This window comes from Pristiophorus japonicus, chromosome 7 (assembly GCF_044704955.1).
Source record: "Pristiophorus japonicus isolate sPriJap1 chromosome 7, sPriJap1.hap1, whole genome shotgun sequence".
NCBI classification, from domain to species: Eukaryota; Metazoa; Chordata; class Chondrichthyes; family Pristiophoridae; genus Pristiophorus; species Pristiophorus japonicus.
Genome location: NC_091983.1, coordinates 94,433,882 through 94,458,587, shown reverse-complemented (window position 1 = coordinate 94,458,587; position 24,706 = coordinate 94,433,882).

Genomic DNA, 24,706 nt, shown 5'->3' with positions numbered 1-24,706 from the left:
TATCAGGCTGACATCTGTCATACACCGCCTTTTCCTGCTTCATCTTGCTCTCTAACTTCTTCATCGTCCAGGGAGCTCTGGCTTTGGTTGCCCTCCCTTTCCCCCTTGTAAGGATGTACTTAGACTGTACCTGAACTATCTCCTCTTTAAAGACCGCCCATTGCTCCATTACATTTCTGCCTGCCAGTTTTTGATTCCAATTTACCCATACCAGATCCTTACTCAATTCGTTGAAATTAGACCTCCTCTATTTAAGTATTTTTATTCTAGATATCCCCTTGTCCTTCTCCATAACTAATTTAAACCTTACAATACTATGATTACTATTTCCGAGATGCTCTCCAACTGTGACATTCTCCACTTGACCCACTTCATTCAACGAAGCATCTTTCCTCATTGGGCAGAAAACATACTGATCAAGAAAATTCTCCTGAACACACTTCAGATATTCCTCCTCTTCTCTGCCCTGAACACAATCACCGCCCCATTCAATATTGGGGTAGTTAAAGTCTTCCATTATCACTACTCTATATTTCTTGCACCTCTCAGTAATTTCTTTGCAAATCTGCTCCTTCATCTCCTCCCCACTATTTGGCAGCTGTAATGTGTGCACCGATGAATATGCTCACAGGTTTGTAGAGCTGTTGAGTTGGGAATGGCTTAGCCAGTCACATGATGTTCACAAGACTCAATAAAATCCTAGCCAGTTGGGTTCAGAGGATTCACGATGAGGCAGGTGGTTGTAAGCCTCATGGATGATCTGGCCATGTGTAGTGTGATTGTTAAACGTTTTGCTAGTTCATAATAGCAATGTGTTGCTATGAATTCTTCAGCAAAGTATACATGAAGCAAATATAATTACAGCGGCCATAAAATACACCAAGTAGTGTAATAGCTCCTTTATTGTTTCTTCCCTCTAACCAAATAGATTCTGAGGACGAAATTTGGTATTGTCCCATTTGGGGGTGGTAACCGAAGCGAAGCGGGACTTCCTGCGCCCAGCGCAGAAGTCCCGCCCCGGCCGCAAAATTGGGGTTAGCATCCATGAGAGGAAGTGGAGCACAAGGCCGCTGGCCTGGTCGAAACTCTCCCTGGTGGCCCAGTGGACCTAACTAAAATGAATGCAGAGTTCGCAGCTGACCTCCCCTTTAACTGAAGGAGAGAGACGTGGTGACACGCCAGCGCAATGACGACATCAGCGCAACGTGATGACTGACAGCCTCGGTTATTCCATCCCGCCCCCACTTCCGCCCGCTAGTGACGGTCACTCCGCTGCGCTTCCACTTCCGCCCCCATGATGAGGCCACTTCCATCCCGCTGGATAAAAAACCCAGAGGAGCTGAATTTTGGCAGATAGGCTGCCCCACATCCATCGCGGCGGCCAGAACACTTCAAAAACGGTAGGTGCGACTTGCTTCTGGCGGAGGGCAATTTCTACACACCAGTCTGTTCATCCTCTCCTGGTATGTATAACCTCGCATTTCTGGTATCACCTGTGTAAATCTTCTCTGCACCCTCTCCAGTGCCTCTATATCCTTTTTATAATATGGTGGCCAGAACTGTACACGGCCCTCTAAGTGTGGTCTAACCAAGCTTCAGTACAGGTTTAGCATAACTTCCCTACTTTTCAATTCTCTACCTCTAGAAATAAAACCTACTGCTTGGTTTGCTTTTTTTTAATGGCATTGCTAACCTGTGTCACAACTTTTAGTGATTTGTGTATTTGTACTCCGAGATGGCCTGCATCTTCGGGTCTTAAAGGAAGTGGCTGCAGAGATAGTGGATGCACTGGTTGTAATCTACCAAAATTCCCTGGATTCTGTAGAGGTCCTAGCAGATTGGAAAACCGTAAATGTAATGCCCCTATTTAAGAAAGGAGGGAGACAGAAAGCAAGAAAGTATACGTTGTGTATGTACGATATAAGTATATACCCTGTACACTCAATGTACAGTTACATAAGACCACTGAATGTATCTTCACACTGTATACAATATGCCTGTACCACCAGAGGGTGCAACTGGTGGAGACCTAGGGGTCACCTGTACCTATAAAAGGGAGCTCACCATACTGTACCCTCATTCAGGAGCTGCAATAAATGGACTAAGGTCACAACAGTTCAAGTGCAATATCTTACCTCGTGGAATAATTACTAGAGTGCTTACAGATACAACAACTGGCGATGAGATTATGAATTTCCACGCGAAAAATGGCTAACCTTGGCAACTTTCAACAATTCGCTGATGGGGAAGATTGGACGCCTTTGTGGAGAGGCTCAAACACTTTGTCTTGCGAACGACCTGATGGGTGACACACCGACCTCGCTGGCTGATAAGCGTAGAGCTATCCTGCTCAGCAGTTGTGGGCCCACCGTCTGTGGCCTTGTCAAGGACTTGCTAGCCCCAGAGAAGGCAACAACCAAAACATATGCAGAGCTCATAACGATGATATAGGAGTAGCTCAAACCTAAAGAGAGCATCCTCACAGCCAGACACCAGTTCTACACACACCAGCGGCCTGAAGGCTAAGAAATCGCAAAATATGCTGTAGGCCTTAGACGATTGGCTGCACCGTGTGATTTTGGTGCCCACCTCACTGAAGCGCTGCGGGACATCTTTGTTATTGGAATCAGCCACGAGGGCCTCCTCCATTGGATGCTTTCTGCGGACACCTCGGTCACCCTGCAGAAGGCAATTAACGTCAGCCAGGCGTTCATGGCCTCGGCCTGCAATTCAAAGAGGATGATGACTCATCCCCAGGACTCTAACCCGGCAAGTACTGTGAACCGACTGGCGCCCTTTAGAGGCAAGCCTGCTACCCCAAGTCCCGCAACCCTGAGTCCGCCACATGGGGCCAACTGGCCAGCCCCATGTTGGTGCTGTGGAGGAAATCGCAGGGCCCACCAGTGTCGCACAAAGACTATACTTGCAAAGGCTGTAACGCGAAAGGCCATCTCCAGCGAATGTGCAAATTTTACAAAGAGTTGGCCGATCACCTGGGCTCCAGCGCTGATGAAGAGGAAGAGAGAATCCAGGAGGCAGTTCAACCTCATGAAGAGGTGTACGGAGTGTTTACCTGCTCCACCGAGAGTTCTCCGTTGAAAATGGAAATTGAAATCAACGGTGTTCCAGTCTCGATGGAGGTCGACACAGGGTCGAACCAATCGCTGCTGAATCAGTCGGCCTTTGAGAATCTCTGGGACAATCCAATTGAACGATCTAAAATGATCCCGATCCAGGTGAAGCTGCTCACCTACACAAACGACACCATCCCAGTCGCTGGCAGCGTGGATGTCCAGGTGTCCCACAGCGGCGCGATGCACAAGCTACCATTGTGGACCATTGCTGGTGATGGTCCAATGCTGCTAGGAAGAAGATGGATGAAACAAATCCAAATCTGTTGGAGCTGGGAAAGCCTCCAGGCCTATGCAGCCCCAAATTTGGATCCATCACAGCACCTGAAGATCCAACCGTCCAACTCGACTGCGCGGCGACGACACAGACTGCACAACTCAACAGCCAGATGATACAGCCCAAATGACCAGACCTCCAGGACCTTCCAGGCTCCAGTGGCAGGACGCCGGAGGAAGAAGATCGGTGCAGAAGGTAACTTCCCTGTTTCTGTGGCAGAACCTGGGGAGAAAAGGATCACCGCAGCCTACCTCGTGGAGAGAAAGAAGATGGAGCCCGCACCACGAGGTGAAGTGCCTGAAGTCAAGATGGCCGCGACCAGACCACGAGGGGCAGCGTTGACGGAGCAACACGTGATACCGAGCAGTGAACCGGATTGGGATAAAGATTGCAAGGCCTTCTTAAAGGAGACCGGCAACCCAATACAATTAATGGGACAGTTCCACTCTTTGTACAGCGATGCCAGTAATACACATGTAAAAGATGTAATTGACAAATGCAAGTATCTAAATGTAACTTTGAATAGCGATGTCGGTAGTACACATGGAAAAGATGTAATTGACAAATGCGACTATGTAAAGACAACTAACAATGTCGAGTCAGGTGATTGCGGTCGGAGCCAATGTATTATGATTGTAAATGAAGAAATGATGTGCGATGCTGGGTTCTACATGTATGCCGACAAAACCAAGGGCAACCTCCCATCAGAAGCACCCAGGTCCAGTGGGCGACCCGATCATGTAGCCTGTGCCTCCGGGACCAATGTGATGCCCCAGGAGTGTGGCCACACACAGAGGGCCAGCGATCAGCGGACGGCAAAAGCACCACCACGGGCACCCTGCTCCAGATCAGCCCTACCTCTCTGGCCACCAGGGCCAGTACTGGGAGCAAGAGGCTAGCACCCTCCAGCCCTCCCAATGGGACCTGGGATGACCAGGCTCCCATTACCGCTGAAGGGCAGCAGGGGGAAACTGCAGCCCACAAAGGAGGACAGGAAGGCCACACACTCCTGTGGCTCTGCCCACCACTAGGCAACGACAAAGTCCCCGAGACTCATCCAGGTGAGTGGTCCGAGCCCATCTAGCTGGCAGGGGGCACAGCGCCACCATAAGACAACCTGGACACAGTCCGGTCACTCTGGAACTAGCGACCTCACCCACCTGCACCTACACCCCAGGGGCAAGACTGTGATACCACGTACCTTACCTGTAAAGTGTACTTGTTCCACTACTGCTAAACCCAAACAGTGATGTAACTAATTCTATTTCCTTTTTTTTCTCCGTACATGTATGCACATGCAGGTGTCGAGCCACACACATGGTCTGTGTATGGGGGGGTGGAAATGGACACACATGGATCATACCCAGAACCCACTCAACCCCCACTGCAACCTCTAACCATCCACTGCGGACCATTTCCCAATGTCGTGGCAATAAGGACTTGGGGGTCTACAAGCACAGACAAGGTGCAAGGGCTTTGGGCACTCAAGTCTAGGGCCAGAGCACCCAGTGCAAAGGCCAGTGGCACAAGACCTAGGGGGGAGTGATGTTGTGTATGTATAATACAAGTATATACCCTGTACACTCAATGTACAGTTACATAAGACCAATGAATGTATCTTCACACTGTAAACACTATGCCTGTACCACCAGAGGGTGCAATTGGTGAAGACCTAGGGGTCACCTGTACACTACAGGTAACCAGGTATAAAAGGGAGCTCACCTTCCTGTATCCTCATTCAGGAGCTGCAATAAATGGACTAAGGTCACAACAGTTCAAGTGCAATACCTTACCTCGTGGAGTCATTACTAGAGTGCTTACTGACACAACACTATAGACCAGTCAGCCTAGCATCTGTAGTTGGGAAAATTCTGGAGTGCATTATTAAGGAAGTAGTAGCATGACATTTAGAAAATCATAATACAGTCAAGCAGAGTCAGCATGGCTTTATGTATGGGAAATCATGTTTGACAAATTTGCTGGAGCTATTTGAGGATGTAATGAGCAGGGTGGATAAAGGGGAACCAGTAGCTGTCATGTATTTGGATTTCCAGATGGCATTCAATAGGGTGCCACAGCAAGTATATAGGGGCCGGCTTATATACAGTGCTCCCAAGGGATGCTGGGGATTTCAGGGGATGAGCTCCCTGGTAGTGGAACATGGGAGTGCATGCTTTACAGATACACAACATCACTCCGCCGCCCCCCTCCCCGCCAAAGTCAAAGTGAAAACTATTTACAAGGTGAGGCGGTCGGGAGCCTTTCTTTCCCTGGTGGACCGCCTCGGTACAAATGTCTGTTCTGGTGTGTTGTCTGTGGCCTCGCTGGGCTGGCGTGATGTTGACCCTGCAGGACTGCTAGGTAAGCCTGGCCTTGCTGGGCTGTTGGGCGTGATGGGTTCGATTTCCTGGTCCGGCGTGGTGTCGTTGATCCTTTGGGTGTGTGTTGTGGGCTCGAACAAGGTGGTGTCTGCTGTGGGTTGTTCAGGGCAGTCTGTGAACCACAGCCTCGTAGGGTCCAGGTGCTTTCTGCTAATTTGTCCATTGTCTAGTTTGACTACAAACACCCTATTCCCTTCTTTAGCTATCACCGTGCCCGCGATCCACTTGGGACCATGTCCATAGTTTAGCACATAAACAGGGTCATTCAGATCAATTTCCCGTGACACAGTGGCGCGACCATCGTTTACATTTTGTTGCTGCCGCCTGCTCTCTATCTGATCATGCAGGTTGGGGTGAACCAGCGAGAGTCTGGTTTTAAGTGTCCTTTTCATGAGTAGCTCAGCCGGGGGCACCCCTGTGAGCGAGTGGGGTCTCGGCGGTAGCTGAACAGTACTCGGGACAGGCGGGTTTGGAGTGAGTCTTCTGTGACTCGTTTAAGGCTCTGTTTGATGGTTTGTACTGCCCGCTCTGCCTGCCCATTGGAGGCTGGCTTAAACGGGGCCGAGGTGACATGTTTGATCCCATTGCGAGTCATGAATTCTTTAAATTCGACACTGGTGAAACATGGCCCGTTGTCACTGACCAGTATGTCAGGCAGGCCGTGGGTGGCAAACATGGCCCTCAGGCTTTCAATGGTGGCGGTGGCGGTGGCTTCCCGACATTATTTCACATTCAGTCCATTTTGAAAAAGCATCCACCACCACCAGGAACATTTTATCGAGAAACGGGCCCGCATAGTCGACATGGATCCTCGAGCATGGTCTGGAGGGCCAGGACCACAAACTTAGTGGTGCCTCTCTGGGCTCGTTGCTCAACTGAACACATACGCTGCATTGCCGTACACAGGACTCTAAGTCAGAGTCGATACCGGGCCACCACACGTGGGATCTGGCTATCGCTTTCATCATTACTGTACCCGGGTGTGTGCTGTGGAGATCCGAGATGAACGTCTCCCTGCCCTTTTTTGGTAGCACTACGCGGTTACCCCACAACAGGCAGTCTGCCTGAATGGACAGCTCGTCCTTTCGCCGCTGAAACGGCTTGATTGGCTCTTGCATTTCAACGGGGATGCTGGCCCAGCTCCCATGCAGTACACAGTTGTTTACTAGGGACAGCAGAGGATCTTGGCTGGTCCAAGTCCTAATCTGGCGGGCTGTGACAGGTGATTTATCATTTTCAAACGCTTCCATAACCATCAACAAATCTGCGGGCTGCACCACCATCAACAAGTTTGCAGGTTACGCCATTTCCACCCCCATGGTAGGCAATGGTAGCCGACTGAGAGCATCCGCTCAGTTCTCGGTGCCTGGCCTGTGGCAGATGGTACAGTTATAAGCTGATAGCGCGAGTGCCCATCTTTGTATGCAAGCTGAGGCATTAGTATTTATCCCCTTGTTTTCAGCAAACAGGGAAGTGAGGGGCTTGTGATCGGTTTCCAGCTCAATTTTGAGGTCAAACAGGTACTGATGCATTTTCTTTACCCCGAACACACACGCTAATGCCTCTTTCTCAATCATGCAGTAGGTTCTCTTGGCCTTAGACAAGCTCCTGGAAGCATAGGCGACAGGTTGCAACTTCCCTGCAACGTTAGCTTGTTGTAATACAGACCCGACTCCATACGACGACGCATCACATGCTAGCACAAGTCTTTTACACAGGTTATACAATACAAGCAGCTTGTTGGAGCATAAAATGTTTCTGGCTTTCTCAAAAGCAATTACTTGGCTTTTTCCCCATACCCAGTTCTCACCTTTGTGCAGTAACACATGTATTCAACATTCAGGAAAGATAGAATAAAAGGAAAAGGAGGTGGGGTAGCATTGCTGGTTAAGGAGGAGATTAAGGCAATAGTTAGGAAGGACATTAGCTTGGATGATGTGGAATCTATATGGGTAGAGCTGCAGAACACCAAAGGGCAAAAAACGTTAGTGGGAGTTGTGTACAGACCTCCAAACAGTAGTAGTGATGTTGGGGAGGGCATCAAACAGGAAATTAGGGGTGCATGCAATAAAGGTGCAGCAGTTATAATGGGTGACTTTAATATGCACATAGATTGGGTTAACCAAACTGGAAGCAATACGGTGGAGGAGGATTTCCTGGAGTGCATAAGGGATGGTTTTTTAGACCAATATATTGAGGAACCAACTAGGGGGGAGGCCATCTTAGACTGGGTGTTGTGTAATGAGAGAGGATTAATTAGCAATCTCGTTGTGCGAGGCCCCTTGGGGAAGAGTGACCATAATATGGTGGAATTCTGCATTAGATGGAGAATGAAACAGTTAATTCAGAGACCATGGTCCAGAACTTAAAGAAGGGTAACTTTGAAGGTACGAGGCGTGAATTGGCTAGGATAGATTGGCGAATGATACTTAAGGGGTTGACTGTGGATGGGCAATGGCAGACATTTAGAGACTGCATGGATGAACTACAACAATTGTACATTCCTGTCTGGCGTAAAAATAAAAAAGGGAAGGTGGCTCAACCGTGGCTATCAAGTTAATCAGGGATAGTATTAAAGCAAGGAAGTGGCATACAAATTGGCCAGAAATAGCAGCGAACCCGGGGACTGGGAGAAATTTAGAACTCAGCAGAGGAGGACAAAGGGTTTGATTAGGGCAGGGAAAATGGAGTACGAGAAGAAGCTTGCAGGGAACATTAAGACGGATTGCAAAAGTTTCTATAGGTATGTAAAGAGAAAAAGGTTAGTAAAGACAAACGTAGGTCCCCTGCAGTCAGAATCAGGGGAAGTCATAACGGGGAACAAAGAAATGGCGGACCAATTGAACAAGTACTTTGGTTCGGTATTCACTAAGGAGGACACAAACAACCTTCCGGATATAAAAGGGGTCGGAGGGTCTAGTAAGGAGGAGGAACTGAGAGAAATCCTTATTAGTCGGGAAATTGTGTTGGGGAAATTGATGGGATTGAAGGCCGATAAATCCCCAGGGCCTGATGGACTGCATCCCAGAGTACTTAAGGAGGTGGCCTTGGAAATAGTGGATGCATTGACAGTCATTTTCCAACATTCCATTGACTCTGGATCAGTTCTTATGGAGTGGAGGGTAGCCAATGTAACCCCACTTTTTAAAAAAGGGGGGAGAGATAACAGGGAATTATAGACCGGTCAGCCTGACATCGGTAGTGGGTAAAATGATGGAATCAATTATTAAGGATGTCATAGCAGTGCATTTGGAAAGAGGTGACATGATAGGTCCAAGTCAGCATGGATTTGTGAAAGGGAAATCATGCTTGACAAATCTTCTGGAATTTTTTGAGGATGTTTCCAGTAGAGTGGACAAGGGAGAATTTTTTGATGTGGTATATTTGGACTTTCAGAAGGCTTTCGACAAGGTCCCACACAAGAGATTAATGTGCAAAGTTAAAGCACATGGGATTGGGGGTAGTGTGCTGACATGGATTGAGAACTGGTTGTCAGACAGGAAGCAAAGAGTAGGAGTAAATGGGGACTTTTCAGAATGGCAGGCAGTGATTAGTGGGGTACCGCAAGGTTCTGTGCTGGGACCCCAGTTGTTTACACTGTACATTAATGATTTAGACGAGGGGATTAAATGTAGTATCTCCAAATTTGCGGATGACACTAAGTTGGGTGGCAGTGTGAGCTGCGAGGAGGATGCTATGAGGCTGCAGAGCGACTTGGATAGGTTAGGTGAGTGGGCAAATGCATGGCAGGTGAAGTATAATGTGGATAAATGTGAGGTTATCCACTTTGGTGGTAAAAACAGAGAGACAGACTATTATCTGAATGGTGACAGATTAGGAAAAGGGGAGGTGCAAAGAGACCTGGGTGTCATGGTACATCAGTCATTGAAGGTTGGCATGCAGGTACAGCAGGCGGTTAAGAAAGCAAATGGCATGTTGGCCTTCATAGCGAGGGGACTTGAGTACAGGGGCAGGGAGGTGTTGCTACAGTTGTACAGGGCCTTGGTGAGGCCACACCTGGAGTATTGTGTACAATTTTGGACTCCTAACCTGAGGAAGGACATTCTTGCTATTGAGGGAGTGCAGCGAAGGTTCACCAGACTGATTCCCGGGATGGCGGGACTGACATATCAAGAAAGACTGGATCAACTGGGCTTGTATTCACTGGAGTTCAGAAGAATGAGAGGGGACCTCATAGAAACGTTTAAAATTCTGACGGGGTTAGACAGGTTAGATGCAGGAAGAATGTTCCCAATGTTGGGGAAGTCCAGAACCAGTAGACACAGTCTAAGGATAAGGGGTAAGCCATTTAGGACCGAGATGAGGAGGAACTTCTTCACCCAGAGCGTGGTGAACCTGTGGAATTCTCTACCACAGAAAGTTGTTGAGGCCAATTCACTAAATATATTCAAAAAGGAATTCGATGAAGTCCTTACTACTAGGGGAATCAAGGGGTATGGCGAGAAAGCAGGAATGGGGTACTGAAGTTGCATGTTCAGCCATGAACTCATTGAATGGCGGTGCAGGCTCGAGGGGCCGAATGGCCTACTCCTGCGCCTATTTTCTATGTTTCTATGTTTCTATGTAGGGGCTCTAAAAGGATGCTTAACCCCGGTAGGAAGTTCCCAAAATAGTTGAGGAGTCCCAGGAACGACCGCAGCTCCGTGATGTTCTGTGGCCTGGGCGCATTCTAGATAGCCTCTGTCTTGGCATCTGTGTGCCAAGTGCCGTCCGCCGCGATCTTTCTCCCCAAAAACTCCTCTTCTGTTGCCATGAAGACGCATTTCGACCTCTTCAGCCACAGCTTTTGCAATCCAGTCGCTGGAGGACCTCCTCCAGGTTTTGTAGGTGTTCGGCGATGTCCCGACCCGTGACCAATATGTTGTCCTGAAAGACCACCATGTGTGGTACCAACTTGAGTAGGCTCTCCATGTTTCTCTGGAAGATCGCTGTAGCCGACCGAATTCCAAACGGGCATCTGTTGTCGATGAACAGTCCCTTGTCCGTGTTGATGCAGGTGAGGCCCTTCGAAGACTCCTCCAGCTCCTGCGTCATGTAGGTCGAAGTCAGGTTGAGCTGGTGAACGCCTTGCCTCCTGCCAGCTTTGCAAGTAGGTCGTCTGCCTTAGGTAGCAGGTATTGGTCCCTGTCGCGAGAAACGATTAATAGTTACTTTATAATCGCCGCAAATCCTGACTGTGCCATCACTTTTGAATACTGGAACAATCGGGCTGGTCCACTCGTTGAATTCCACTGGGGAGATGATGCTTTCGCGTTGCAGCCTGTCCAGCTCGATTTCCACTCTCTCCCTCATCATGTGAGGTACCGCTTGCGCCTTGTAGTGAATGGGTCGTGCCTTTGGGACCAAGTGGATCCGCACCTTCGCCCCGGAAAAGTTTCCAATGCCTGGCTCAAAAAGGGAAGGAAATTTGTTAAGAACCTGGTACATGAGGCCTCATCGACATGTTATATTGCTCGGATGTCATCCCAGTTCCAGCGGATTTTGCCCAGCCAGCTCCTTCCAAGCAGTGTGGGGCCATTGCCCGGGACAATCCAGAGTGGCAGTTCGTGCACCGTGCCCTCGTTGGTGACTTTGACCATGGCGCTGCCCAGGGTAGTGATAAGCTCTTTGGTGTACGTTCTCAGTTTCGTGTGGATGGGGCTCAGGGCTGGTCTGAATGCCTTGTTGCACCACAGTCTCTCAAACATATTTTTACTCATGATGGATTGGCTAGCGCCAGTGTCCAGTTCCATGGCTATGCGTAAGCCATTCAATTTGACGTTTAGCATTAGGAAGCAAAGAGTAGGAGTAAATGGGTACTTTTCAGAATGGCAGGCAGTGATTAGTGGGGTACCGCAAGGTTCTGTGCTGGGGCCCCAGCTGTTTACACTATACATTAATGATTTAGATGAGGGGATTAAATGTAGTATCTCCAAATTTGCGGATGACACTAAGTTGGGTGGCAGTGTGAGCTGCGAGGAGGATGCTGTGAGGCTGCAGAGCGACTTGGATAGGTTAGGTGAGTGGGCAAATGCATGGCAGATGAAGTATAATGTGGATAAATGTGAGGTTATCCACTTTGGTGGTAAAAACAGAGAGACAGACTATTATCTGAATGGTGACAGATTAGGAAAAGGGGAGGTGCAAAGAGACCTGGGTGTCATGGTACATCAGTCATTGAAGGTTGGCATGCAGGTGCAGCAGGCGGTTAAGAAAGCAAATGGCATGTTGGCCTTCATAGCAAGGGGATTTGAGTACAGGGGCAGGGAGGTGTTGCTACAGTTGTACAGGGCATTGGTGAGGCCACACCTGGAGTATTGTGTACAGTTTTGGTCTCCTAACCTGAGGAAGGACATTCTTGCTATTGAGGGAGTGCAGCGAAGGTTCACCAGACTGATTCCCGGGATGGCGGGACTGACCTATCAAGAAAGACTGGATCAACTGGGCTTGTATTCACTGGAGTTCAGAAGAATGAGAGGGGACCTCATAGAAACATTTAAAATTCTGACAGGGTTAGACAGGTTAGATGCAGGAAGAATGTTCCCAATGTTGGGGAAGTCCAGAACCAGAGGTCACAGTCTAAGGATAAGGGGTAAGCCATTTAGGACCGAGATGCGGAGGAACTTCTTCACCCAGAGAGTGGTGAACCTGTGGAATTCTCTACCACAGAAAGTTGTTGAGGCCAATTCACTAAATATATTCAAAAAGGAGTTAGATGAGGTCCTTACTACTAGGGGGATCAAGGGGTATGGCGAGAAAGCAGGAATGGGGTACTGAAGTTGAATGTTCAGCCATGAACTCATTGAATGGCGGTGCAGGCTAGAAGGGCCGAATGGCCTACTCCTGCACCTATTTTCTATGTTTCTATGTTTCTATAGGTGGACATTTCGTCGAAAATGTGTGCACCCTATGTACTTCAGCATCTGCCTCCTCTCTCTGAGGCTCGAAATTGCTTTGATCCACCATGGACCGATCTTCCTCTGCCACATGGTGGTTAGCAGGTTTTGCAGAGCTTGCAGCTCATTTGCAAGCTCGTTGGAGGTGCTCCATTGTTCCACAGCTCTTGAAAACATACCCTTTGAAGCGGCATGAATAGGCTGAATGGAAGCCTCCACAACGCCAACAAGGTGTGAATTGCCTTGCATTCATCCTTTGTTGGGGACTCTGAGTCATCTGGGTCACCTGAGGCCTGCTGGCAGTTGCAGACTCGTGGGTTCTGCCCTGTACATTTCTGCTCACAAACACAGTTCCAGTTAATTTATGAACATTGCTAGCACTTGTGTGCTCAGAGATTTGTTTGATGTTATCACTGGTGAACATAAACGCCTGTGCTATCGCAATGGCCTTACTGAGGGTCGGTGTCTCCACAGTCAAAAGTTTTCATCGGATGGTCTCGTGGCCAATGCCCAGTATAAAAAAGTCTCTGACCATTTGCTCCAGGTAGCCATCAAACTCACATTGTCCTGCAAGTCGCCTTAGCTCAGCGACATAGCTCGCCACTTCCTGACCTTCAGATCGCTGGCACGTGTAGAACCGATACCTCGCCATCAGCACGCTCTCCCTCGGGTTAAGATGCTCCCGAACCAATGTACACTGCTCCTCATATGACTTATCTATGGGTTTCACCGGAGCCAGAAAATTCTTCATGAGGCTGTAGGTCGGTGCCCCGCAGACTGTGAGGAGGACCGCTCTCCTTTTTGCAGCGCTTCCTTCTCCGTCCAGCTCGTTGGCTACAAAGTACTGGTCTAGCCGTTCGACACAGGCTTCCCAGTCCTCACCCTCCGAGAACTTCTCCAGGATGCCCACAGTTTGCTGCATCTTTGCATTGGATTCGTATTCTCGTCGCCTGTTATTGTGTTCCTAACACAGATGAGGCTGCACACAGGGAGGTTAAAGTAACAGTGACCTCAGTCTTTAATAATACACTCCAGAGTGAGGAACAGGTCTTAGGGTCCGGCTTATATACAGTGCTCCCAAGAGATGCTGGGATCCCTTGGGACTTCAGGGGATGAGCTCCCTGGTGACAGAACATGGGAGTGTATGCTTTACAGATACACAACAACAAGGTTGATTCCTGAGGTGAGTCTTTTGAAGAAATTTTGAGCAAGTTGGGCCTATACTCATTGGAGTTTAGAAGAATGAAACATTTAAGATTCTGAGGGGGCTTGACAGGGTAGATGCAGAGAGGTTGTTTCCCATAATGAGGGAATATAGAACTGGGGGACATAGTTTCAGAATAAGGGGTCGCCCATTTAAAATGGAAATGCGGAGGAATTTTTTCTCTCAGAGAGTTGTGAATCTTTGGAATTCTCGACCCCAGAGAGCTGTGGAAGCTGAGTCATTGAATATTTTAAAGGTGAAGATCGACAGATTTTTGAATGAGAGAAGAGTCAAGGGTTACGGGGAACAGGCAGGAAAGTAGAGTTGAGGTTGAGATCAGATCAGCCATTTCTTATGTTCTGATGAGATCCTTTTGTTTCTCTACTCCACCTAGACTCGCACCCTCCTAGTAATAAGTGACCTCCTTATACTTCCTACCAAAATGTAATACCTCACATTTATCTGTGTTGAATTTTATTTGCCAATTATATGCCCATTCTGCAAGTTGATTAATGTCCCCCTGTAATTTGTTGCAGGTCTCCTCAGTATTGACTATCTCTCCCACCACCTCCCCCCCCCCACCTCCCGCACCCCCGCCCCAATTTGGTGTCATCAGCAAATTTTGAAATTGTGTTTTAGATTCCAAAATCATAAATTGTGAACAACAGTGGTCCCAGCACTGATCCTTGTGGAACACCACTACTCACCTTCTGCCACTGTGAATAGCTACCCTTTTACCTGTCCTCTCTGCTTTCTGTCTTGAAACCAGCCAGCTATCCATTCTGCTCATAGGCAGTCCCTTGAAATCGAGGAAGACTTGCTACCGCTCTAAAAGTGAGTTCTTAGGTGACTGAACAGTCCAATACGGGAATTACAGTCTCTGTCACAGGTGGGACAGACAGTTGTTGAAGGAAAGAGTGGGTGGGACTGGTTTGCCGCAGGCTCCTTCCGCTGCCTGCACTTGGTTTCTGCATGCTCTCGGCGATGAGACTCGAGGTGCTCAGCGCCCTCCCGGATGCTCTTCCTCCACTTCGGGCTGTCTTTGGCCAGGGATTCCCAGGTGTCGGTGGGGATGTTGCATTTTTATCAAGGGGGCTTTGAAGGTGTCCTTGAAACATTTCCTCTGCCCATCTTGGGCTTGTTTGCTGTGTAGGAGTTCTGAGTAGAGCGCTTGCTTTGAGAGTCTTGTGTCAGGCATGCGAACAATGTGGCCTGCCCAACGGAGCTGGTCGAGTGTGGTCAGTGCTTCAATGCTGGGGATGTTGGCCTGATCAACAACGCTGACGTTGCTGCGTCTGTCCTCCCAGGGGATATGCAGGATCTTGCAGAGACATCGTTGGTGGTATTTCTCCAGCGATTTGAGCTGTCTACTGTATATGGTCCACATCTCTGAGCTATACAGGGGGGCGGGTATCACTACAGCCCTGTAGACCATGAGGTTGGTGGCAGATTTGAGAGCCTGATCTTCGAACACTCTTTTCCTCAGGCAGCCGAAGGCTGCACTGGTGCACTGGAGGCGATGTTGAATCTAGTTGTCGATGTCTGCCCTTGATGATAATAGGCTCCCGGGGAATGGAAAGTGGTCCACGTTGTCTAGGGCCATGCCGTGGATCTTGATGACTGGGGGGCAGTGCTGTGCGGCAGGAACAGGCTGGTGGAGAACCTTTGTCTTACGGATGTTTAGTGTACGGCCCATGCTTTCGTATGCCTCATGAACATGTTGACTATGACTTGGAGTCCAGTCTCTGAATGTGCGCAGACACAAGCGTCATCCGTGTACTGTAGTTCGACGACAGAGGTTGGGACCTCTAATTCTGCTCATTGTCCCCTGACTCCACATTCTATGACCTTGTTCAGCAGTCCATTATGGGGTAGCTTATTGAAGACCTTTTGAAAATCTAGATAAATTACATCTACTGCACTACCATTGTCTACTCTCTCTGTTACCTCTTTAAAAAATTCAATGAGTTGGGTCAAGCAAGACTTTCCCTTTTGAAATCCAGGCTGACTATTCATTATTATATTTTTGGTTTCTTCTATTTTCTCCTTTAGTTGGTCCTAAGAGTGTCATCAGATGTCAAAAATCACATACACCTCAATCAAAATGAAAGAGAATGTAGTCAATAGTTGAACAAAGAACAATTTCCAATATGCAATAATTATACTGCCCCTTGAAGGACACAAAATCATTTAATCATTACAGCTATTCTGTAAAAATCATATAGATGATTGTGTCATATTCAGTGTTAATTAATTAGAAAAGTACTATAAATCATGCCACTTTAGTGAGTATCAATTATTTATGGCAGGACTGTGACTAATCATTTCTCTTATGATTCTTTCTGTTAAGCAACTGCTTTAATTACAAACAGTTCCATAATTGAGTCCATTCCCATTAATGCTGATGGGATATGGTACTGGCGAGGTTATATTTCTGGATTAATAATCCAGGGAATGTGAATTCAACTCCCACCATGGCAGTTTGAGAGTTTGAATTTAAATTTAGTACAGTATGAAAAATCTGGAAATGGAAGAAAAGGCTGAACTATATGTGACTGCAGTCCCACACCATCATGGTTGACTGCCCTCTGAAGTGATCTAGCAAGTTACTCAGTTGTATCAAACCGCTACACTTGCAGAGGGTCAAGGAGAAAGCCCACCACCACCTTCTCAGGAAAACAAATGCCAGTCTTGTCAATAATGCCCACATCCTGGGAATGAATATTAAAAAAATCATGCTGCTTATACCTCTTTACTGCCTTAATCGATGAAAGGAAATATGGAAAATCCAACCTAAATTCTTAATTCCAATGACCAGCACAAACTCCATCTAATTTCACACACTGGTTAATCTGATTTGTGGAATAAATACTGCAAAAAATGTTTCCTCATCAACACAAGCTCCCTTTTATGTGTTGGAACGTAACACAATAAATAATAAATATTGTACTGAAATAAATCTGCTTCATAAGCTTTCATTAAAAAGTGAAATCTAACATTTTGAATGTATTTTTCAAAGAGGAGTAGTTATTAAAGTAACTGCTTATTCATGGGTTTATCAATTATGTTCCATTGTGTCAGTATACCATTCTCTAGCATCTTAGAACTTATTTAGAATTTACTTTAATGGTTTCAAAGCTTTCTCCAAAAGGCCTATTTATACTGTGCACAATCAATTAATTTAGTTTAGTATTAGAATCTGCGAATACCATACATTTATCACAGCTTTATAAACAATCTTAAATGTTTAACGGAAGACTTGCAGCAAAATAGCTTCAAGTCGTAAGGTAATTCTTCATATTCATGAGCTTGTAAACAACATTTATATGTATGCGTTTAACTACAGAATGTATTTTATTATCGCACTATCATTGAGTGAAGACCGCCCTAGGTGGAGAAAGTGCATCCGGGAGGGCATTGAGCTCTTTGAATCTCAACGCCGCGAGTGTGAAGAGGTCAGGCGGAGGCAACGGAAGGAGCATGCGGAAAATCAGTTACACCATCCATCCTTCCCCCGACGAATGTCTGTCCCACCTGTGACAGGGTCTGTGGCTCTTGTATTGGACCGTTCAGCCACCAAAGGACTCACTTTAGGAGTGGAAGCAAGTCTTCCTCGTTTCTGAGGGACTGCCTATGATGATCATCATCACATTGTGTGTAATACATAGCAAATTCCACACAGAAAACCACTTAGTCAAAAAAGCACTTTCACAAAGAAAACACTGATCTGCCAATGTATTATCAACACTCCTTTCATTATTATGTTAACTTGGCCTTTGCACCATGGTTGCATCTGCCTGCCCATGATTAACATGTCCGTAAGTGTGTATTAATTATAAAACTCGAACAGGGCAGATGCATCTTTGTGGAACAAAGTCACAAGTGCCTGACATCAAATAATACTGTAATTTTCTTTAGTGTATGGAAATCATTTATGTCAAAACTTTGAAGAGGGTAAATGAGTAATTATATATAATTTAATTAAATATCATATTCCATAATAATTCAGAGATTTTATCAACCCAACTGTTGATTATCCAAATGTGTGAGACTAAGATTTGAGTCCGCATATTTTACTCTGAATATCTTGAGCCTTTTCAATCTGAACCTGTCCAATTCGATATTTCTGAGTAGTCACATCAAGAAGTACATCAGAGCCTTTGAGATTGGAAAAATAATGGGGTCGATTTTTCACTGCCTTTGCTTGCTGTTAACAGGGTGATAACATCTTCAGAATAGAGTCGGTAGTCTTTAATCCCCGCTAATACAATCATTGCGGCCAGCTCCATCCAACCACTGGATGTCCGAAGCACCTGCCTGTTTCAGAAGATAAGCCCTTTTCAATATGGAAATGAATGTCCAATCACATAAATAGAACCCCGATTACCACTTTTGTTCAGAATTGGTCAGAGTGTGCACCACAGGTCCCCACCTCCGTGATCGTGACCTCAACCCGCAACTTATCTTGCAGGCGGTTGGCCTGGCCCGATCTTGAGGCCTCAATCCAGTGAGCTGCATCGGGACACCTGTTTGGTGCCCTGCAGCTCCCCAGCCAAATTTAGATGAGACTGGGGCCTGAAAATCACAGGACCGTCTTTGCCGGCTGAAGGGATGGCTGGCCAGCATGCTCCACTGATTGGTCGCCCAAAAGTCAGAAACGACCAGCAACAACAACAACAATATTTATCTAGCGCTTTTAACATAGTGAAACGTCCCAAGGTGCTTCACAGGAGTATTATGAGACAAAAAATTTGACTCCAAGCCACATAAGGAGAAATTATGGCAGGTGACCAAAAGCTTGGTCAAAGAGGTAGGTTTTAAAGAGAGTCTTGAAGGAGGAAAGAGAGGTAGAGAGGTGGAGAGGTTTAGACAGGGAATTCCAGAGCTTGGGGCCTAGGCAACAGAAGGCATGACCACCAATGGTTGAGCGATTGTAATCAGGGATGCTCAAGAGGGAAGAATTAAAGGAGCGCAAACATCTCGGGGAGTTGTGGGGCTGGAGAAGATTACAGAGATAGGGAGAGGCAAGGCCATGGAGAGATTTGAAAACAAGGATGAGAATTTTGAAATTGAGATGTTGCTTAACTGGAAGCCAATGTAGGTCAGTGAGCACAGGGGTGATGGGTGAGTGGGATGTGGTGCAAGTTAGGACACAGGCAGCTGAGCTTTGGATGACCTCAAGTTTACGTAGGGTAGAATGTGGGAGACCAGCCAAAAGTGCATTGGAATAGTCAAGTCTAGAGGTAACAAAGGCCTGGATGAGGGTTTCAGCAGCAGATGAGCTGAGGCAAGGACAGAGAAGGGCGATGTTACAGAGACGGAAATAGGCGGTCTTAGTTATGCTGCGAATATGTGGTCGAAAGCTCATTTCAGGGTCAAATATGACACCAAGGTTGTGAACAGTGTGGTTTACCTCAGACAGAAGTTGGGGAGAGCGATGGGGTCAATGGCTCGGGGATGGAGTTTGTGGCGGGGACTGAAAACAATAGCTTCGGTCTTCCCCATATTCAATTCGAGAACATTTCTGCTCATCCAGGGCTGTTTGTTGAACAAGTAGTCTGACAATTTAAAGGCTGTGGAAGGGTCGAGAGAAGTGTTAGTGAGGTAGAACTGGGTGTCATCAGCGTACATGTGGAAACTGATGCTGTATTTTCAGATGATGTCGCCAAGGGGCAACATGTAGATGAGAAATAGAAGGGGGCCAAGGATAGATCCTTGGGGGACACCAGAGGTAACGATGCGGGAGTGAGAAGAGAAGCCATTGCAGGTGATTCTCTGGCTACGATTAGATGGATAAGAATTTAACCAGGTGAGTGCAGTCCCACCCAGCTGGACGACAGTGGAGAGGCATTGGAGAAGGATAAAGTGGTCAACCTTGTCAAAGGCTGCAGACAAGTCAAGAAGGATGAGGAGGGATAATCTGCCTTTGTCACAGTCACAAAGGATATCAAGGGTTGTTTTTTGAGGCAGGGGTGATGACGGCAGATTTGGAGAGGGGGACAGTACCTAAGGAGAGAGAACGATTAATAATGTCAGCTAATATGGGAGCCAGAAAATAAAGATTGGTGGGCAGCAGTTTGATGGGAATAGGGTCAAGGGAGCAAGAAGTGGGTCTCATGGACAGGATGAGCTCGGAAAGATCATGAGGGGGGATTGGAGAGAAACTGAAGAAAGATGTAAGGTCAGGGCTAAGGCAGGGTGGATCCTTAGAGGAATTTGGCCGGGTGAGCTAGGGGAAGGAAGGGTACTGGCAGAGGCAGCTGAACGGATGGTCTCAATCTTAGAGACAAAGAAGTCCATGAGCTCCTCACACTTATTGTCGGAGGTGAGGGTGGAGAATGGGGAAAGGGGTTTAAGAAGACGGTTCGCAGTGGAAAATAGAAGCCGGGGTTTATCTTTGCATTGCAGAATGATTCTGGAATAGTGAGTGATTTTGGCAGATGAGAGCAAGACCTGATAATGCTTTATGTGGCCCAGCCAGATCTGGTGATGAACGGCTAAACCAGTTTTCCGCCATATCTGTTCAAGTCTGTGTCCCTTGGACTTAAGGGAGCAAAGATCAGGGTTGTACCAGGGGGAACGGCCAGGGTGAGAGAGAGTAATTGTTTAAACAGGGACTAGCGCATGTGGTGGTGAGGGTGTGATTGAGTAGATCGGTAGCTACAGAAATGTCATGGTGATTGGAGAGCCAAAGGCTGGACAGTTGGGAGTTCATAAGTGCAGTTGTAAGAGAATCGTGAGCAAATTTTTTCCAAGGGGACACAGAGGAAGGTAGGGTTCAGGGGGCGTGAGGTGGAAGGGGAATGTGGGTGGAGAGTGATACGAGGAGTTGGTCAGAGATGGCCTCATCTGCGATTGACACAATGGGAGTAGCAAGGCCACGAGGGATGGCAAAGTCGAGGGACTGGTCGTGAATATGGATTGGGGAGTTTACATGGATGGAGAGATTAAGGAAGGCTAGGAAGCTGGAGAACTCAGAGGAGAGAAAGCATGACGAATTGAGATGGAGGTTAAAATCACCGAGGATGAGAAGTCACTCGGTGCAGAGGCCGAGCTGAAAAACCAATAGATCAAGTTCAGCAGTTCAGCAGAGATACACACGCAGTTAAAAGGAAAAATAAACTTTAGCAGCAGAGATAGAAAAACAACAAGACCCTGGTTCATTCCGCAGTCACCCCAGCACCCCTCCCCTTCCCACGGCACCTTTCCGTGCAAGCGCAGGAGATGCAACACCTGCCCTTTTACCTCCTCCCTTCCCACTATCCAGGGCCCCAAATACTCCTTCCAGGTGAAACAGCGATTTGCTTGTACTTCTTTCAATTTAGTATACTGTATTCACTGCTCACGATGTGGTCTCCTCTACACTGGGGAGACCAAATGCAGATTGGGTGACTGCTTTGCAGAACACTTTCGTTCATTCCATAAGTGTAACTCTGAGCTTCCGGTTGCCTGTCACTTTAATTCCCCACTCCACTCCCACTCTGACCTCTCCGTCCTCGGTCTCCTACAATGTTCCAATGAAGCTCAACGCAAGCTCGAGGAACAGCACCTCATCTTTCGTTTAGGCACTTTACAGCCTTCTGGACTCATTGAGTTCAACAATTTCAAACCATAATCTTTGCCCATATTTTTTTTCCCTTTCCTCCCTTTTTTTAATATAAATCTCCCCCCTTTTTTTTCTCTTTTCCATGGCAGCTGATGATGATTCTGCCATTCACACCCTATCTAGACAATGTTTTGTTTCCTAACTTGTGCCATTACCATCTCATTTTTGCCCATCATCCCTTTCATCTCTCAAATCTCTCCTGCCTTCCACCCTATCTCAGACCTTCTCTTTTGTTATTTCCTCCCCCACCCCTTTCACTTCCCCAGCACTTCCTTAAGAATCTGTTACATCTCAAACTTTACCAGTTCTGACGAAGGGTCACAGACCCGAAATGTTAACTCTGTTTTTCTCCACAGATGCTGCCTGACCTGCTGAGATTTCCAGCATTTTCTGTTTTTATTTTATATTAGAGCAACAGCAGGTAGTCTCACAGTATAATCCAGTGTTGTTCAGTGCAGAAACGTAGCTGTGTGATCCAGTGTAGTTCAAAGCACAAACAAAGTCTAGGGGATCAAAATTCGGTGACGCCGTTTTTGAAGCAGTGCCACCGTCTGAACGGAGATTTTACCGTCAGGCGGCAGTTGACGCTTCCAACCGCAAAGTTCTGATTTGTCGCCTGAAAAGGGGATTGCAGCATTAACTCAGACATTGCACGCTACTTTGGAGGCGGTAAGTGGGGCAGCAACATCTTGGCGTCAATCATCATTTGTAACTGCGCCACAGGTATATTGCCACCACCTAGGTTCAATTGAGGCGTTAAGAACATAAGAACATAAGAAGAGAAGAAATAGGAGTAGGAGTAGACCATTTGGCACCTCGAACCTGATCCGCTATTTAATAAGATCATGGCTGATCTGATCATGGACTCAGCTCCACTTCCCTGCCCGCTCCCCATAACCCTTTATTCCCTTATTGCTCAAAAATCTATCTATCTTCGCCTTAAATATATATTCAATGACCCAGCCTCCACAGCTCTCTGGGGCAGATAATTCTATAGTTTCCTGCTTTTTGTCTGCCTCCTTTTTTAAATAGGGGCATTGCATTTGCGGTTTTCTAATCAGCTGGAACTGCCCCAGAATTCAGGGAATTTTGGTAGATTACAACCAAAGCATCCATTGATTGGGCGTGGCACCGTGAGTATCACTGTGCCCAGACAGAGACCCAATATCGTAAGAAGTGGAACGACATGACTCGGTTGCTGAGGGTGAGTATATTTTACATGAACCTGAGCATGCCATGCTCTGAGCTCAATGTACAGTCTCTCGTCAATGTGCATGTGTCTGACCCCATGCTCTATGTGAGTGAGCCCAGATGCAAGGTTCACATTTGCAGCCTCACCCACTCCAAGGGCCTGCATGCGCTGTTAACCTTCCTACTCCGTTGTAGAGACTGACCCCTCATCTTGTTACCTCCTCAGTCTTCATATGCATCTGGATGACATTATCCACACAGTAACTGTTAGGTCCTTGCTCCCCTCTTTCAAACATTGCCATATACTCGCAGCTCATGGAAGTTACATCGACCTTTAAAGAGTCTTATACACTAATATGTTCTGAACTATGTAAGGCACTTCAATCAGATAGAAGGTCACTAACTCTGATGCTCTCTTTAACCTTGCAGGTCAAGCTCGCACAGATTAGACGAGATCAGGTGCAGACCGGAGGAGGGCACTCTGAGGTACCACCCAAACTCCTGTTGAGGAATACTGAGGAGCGATGGCAGTGGGTCAGGTTGAGCCCCCTTGGGACAGTGATGGTATGTTGAGTTCCTTTGCAGCCTCTAGCAGGCCACTTAGCCCTAACACCACAATCCTTCACCACTTTCCATGAGACTGGCATTTCCGAACACATTTTCCAGTCCTGGCCCCCTCTCCTGCATGTAATCACTCTTCTCTGGTTTTGTGATTTCAGACGATGCCTCAGACGGCCAGGGGCCTTCACATCAGCCTTCCGCTATGGATGATGGTGGAGAGGAGGAGGCAGAGGCAGAGGACACCTCTCTGAACATCACGGAGGATCCAGCGGCCTCAGAGAGCGGGGCTAGCAGCTTTTTGTCGGAAGGCATGGTCAGAGAGATGGAGGTGGGTGATGCTTCGGGGCCCAGTGGGGGGGGGGGGGGGGTGGCAGCACTCTGATGATGAGCCCGAATTAGAGGATGTCGAAAGACAATTATTGTGGATGCACAGCGATCTGCTGGGTGTTTTTGTCAAGGGTGTCCGAGAGTCTCGATGCACTAGCTGTGAGCATGGAGGAGTCCACCTCAACTGTTGCACAAGCCTCTCAGCAGCCCATCGAGCCCATCCTTGGTAGAAACCAATGGATGTTGGATGCTTCAAGCGACCATGGGGTCCCAGACATGGTGGCACGGGCTATGGCTGATGTGGCAGTAGCCATTGAGCACCAGGCCGACACTATGGTAGACCTGCAGACTGTCATGTTGTCAGTGCTTGGTGGCATCAATCAGCTCTGTGGTGTGCTGCAGGCACGGCCTACCCTGATGCAGAGCCAACCTGATGCCATGCAGGTACTGACCGCTGCCATCGTGTCTGGAGCCCAATCAGTTGCACGGGGAACTAACGTTGGCAAAGCACGGCAGCAATCTGTGCTCAGTCAGATAGCTCCAAATGCTGAGGCTCTGTCCCAGGGGAGTAGCAGTGTGTCGGGCCTGTTGGAACATGATGTCCTCTCTCAGGATGACATCACTCCGTCCTTGCCTCTGCCACTCTCTGCAACCCTGGACCATTGGACTACTGGGGATGCCCTTGAATGGGCCAGCAGCCTGGCATCCATAACAGAGCGCCGAGCTGCAGGATGGTGGCCCAGTCGAGGCAAGAGCTGCCATTGTTGGGTCAACAGAAGAGTCGGACTGACAGAAAAATTTGGCAGCCCACGGTGCAAACGGCCTCCCCTTTAAGGGGAGCCCTGGCAATGGATGTCCACCAGCTTCATGTTCCATGAATCGGGTGGTGATATCGGCCGGCGCCATCATCATTGCCAGCGGAGCAAATCGCCCCGCGAGGTGCAAAGGGGTCGGCACGCATGTCGATGACGTCATTGCTGTGCATGCGCCTGCCTGGGACGCGGTGTGCAGCGCTAATGATACAATGCCTCCCAAACCTCCAGGGCAGTTTCCCCGAAGGCGCTATTGATCCCTTCCCATTGGTGATAATCTCGTTGCGCCCCATGAGCGCCCCCTGGAGTCGCTAATGGGG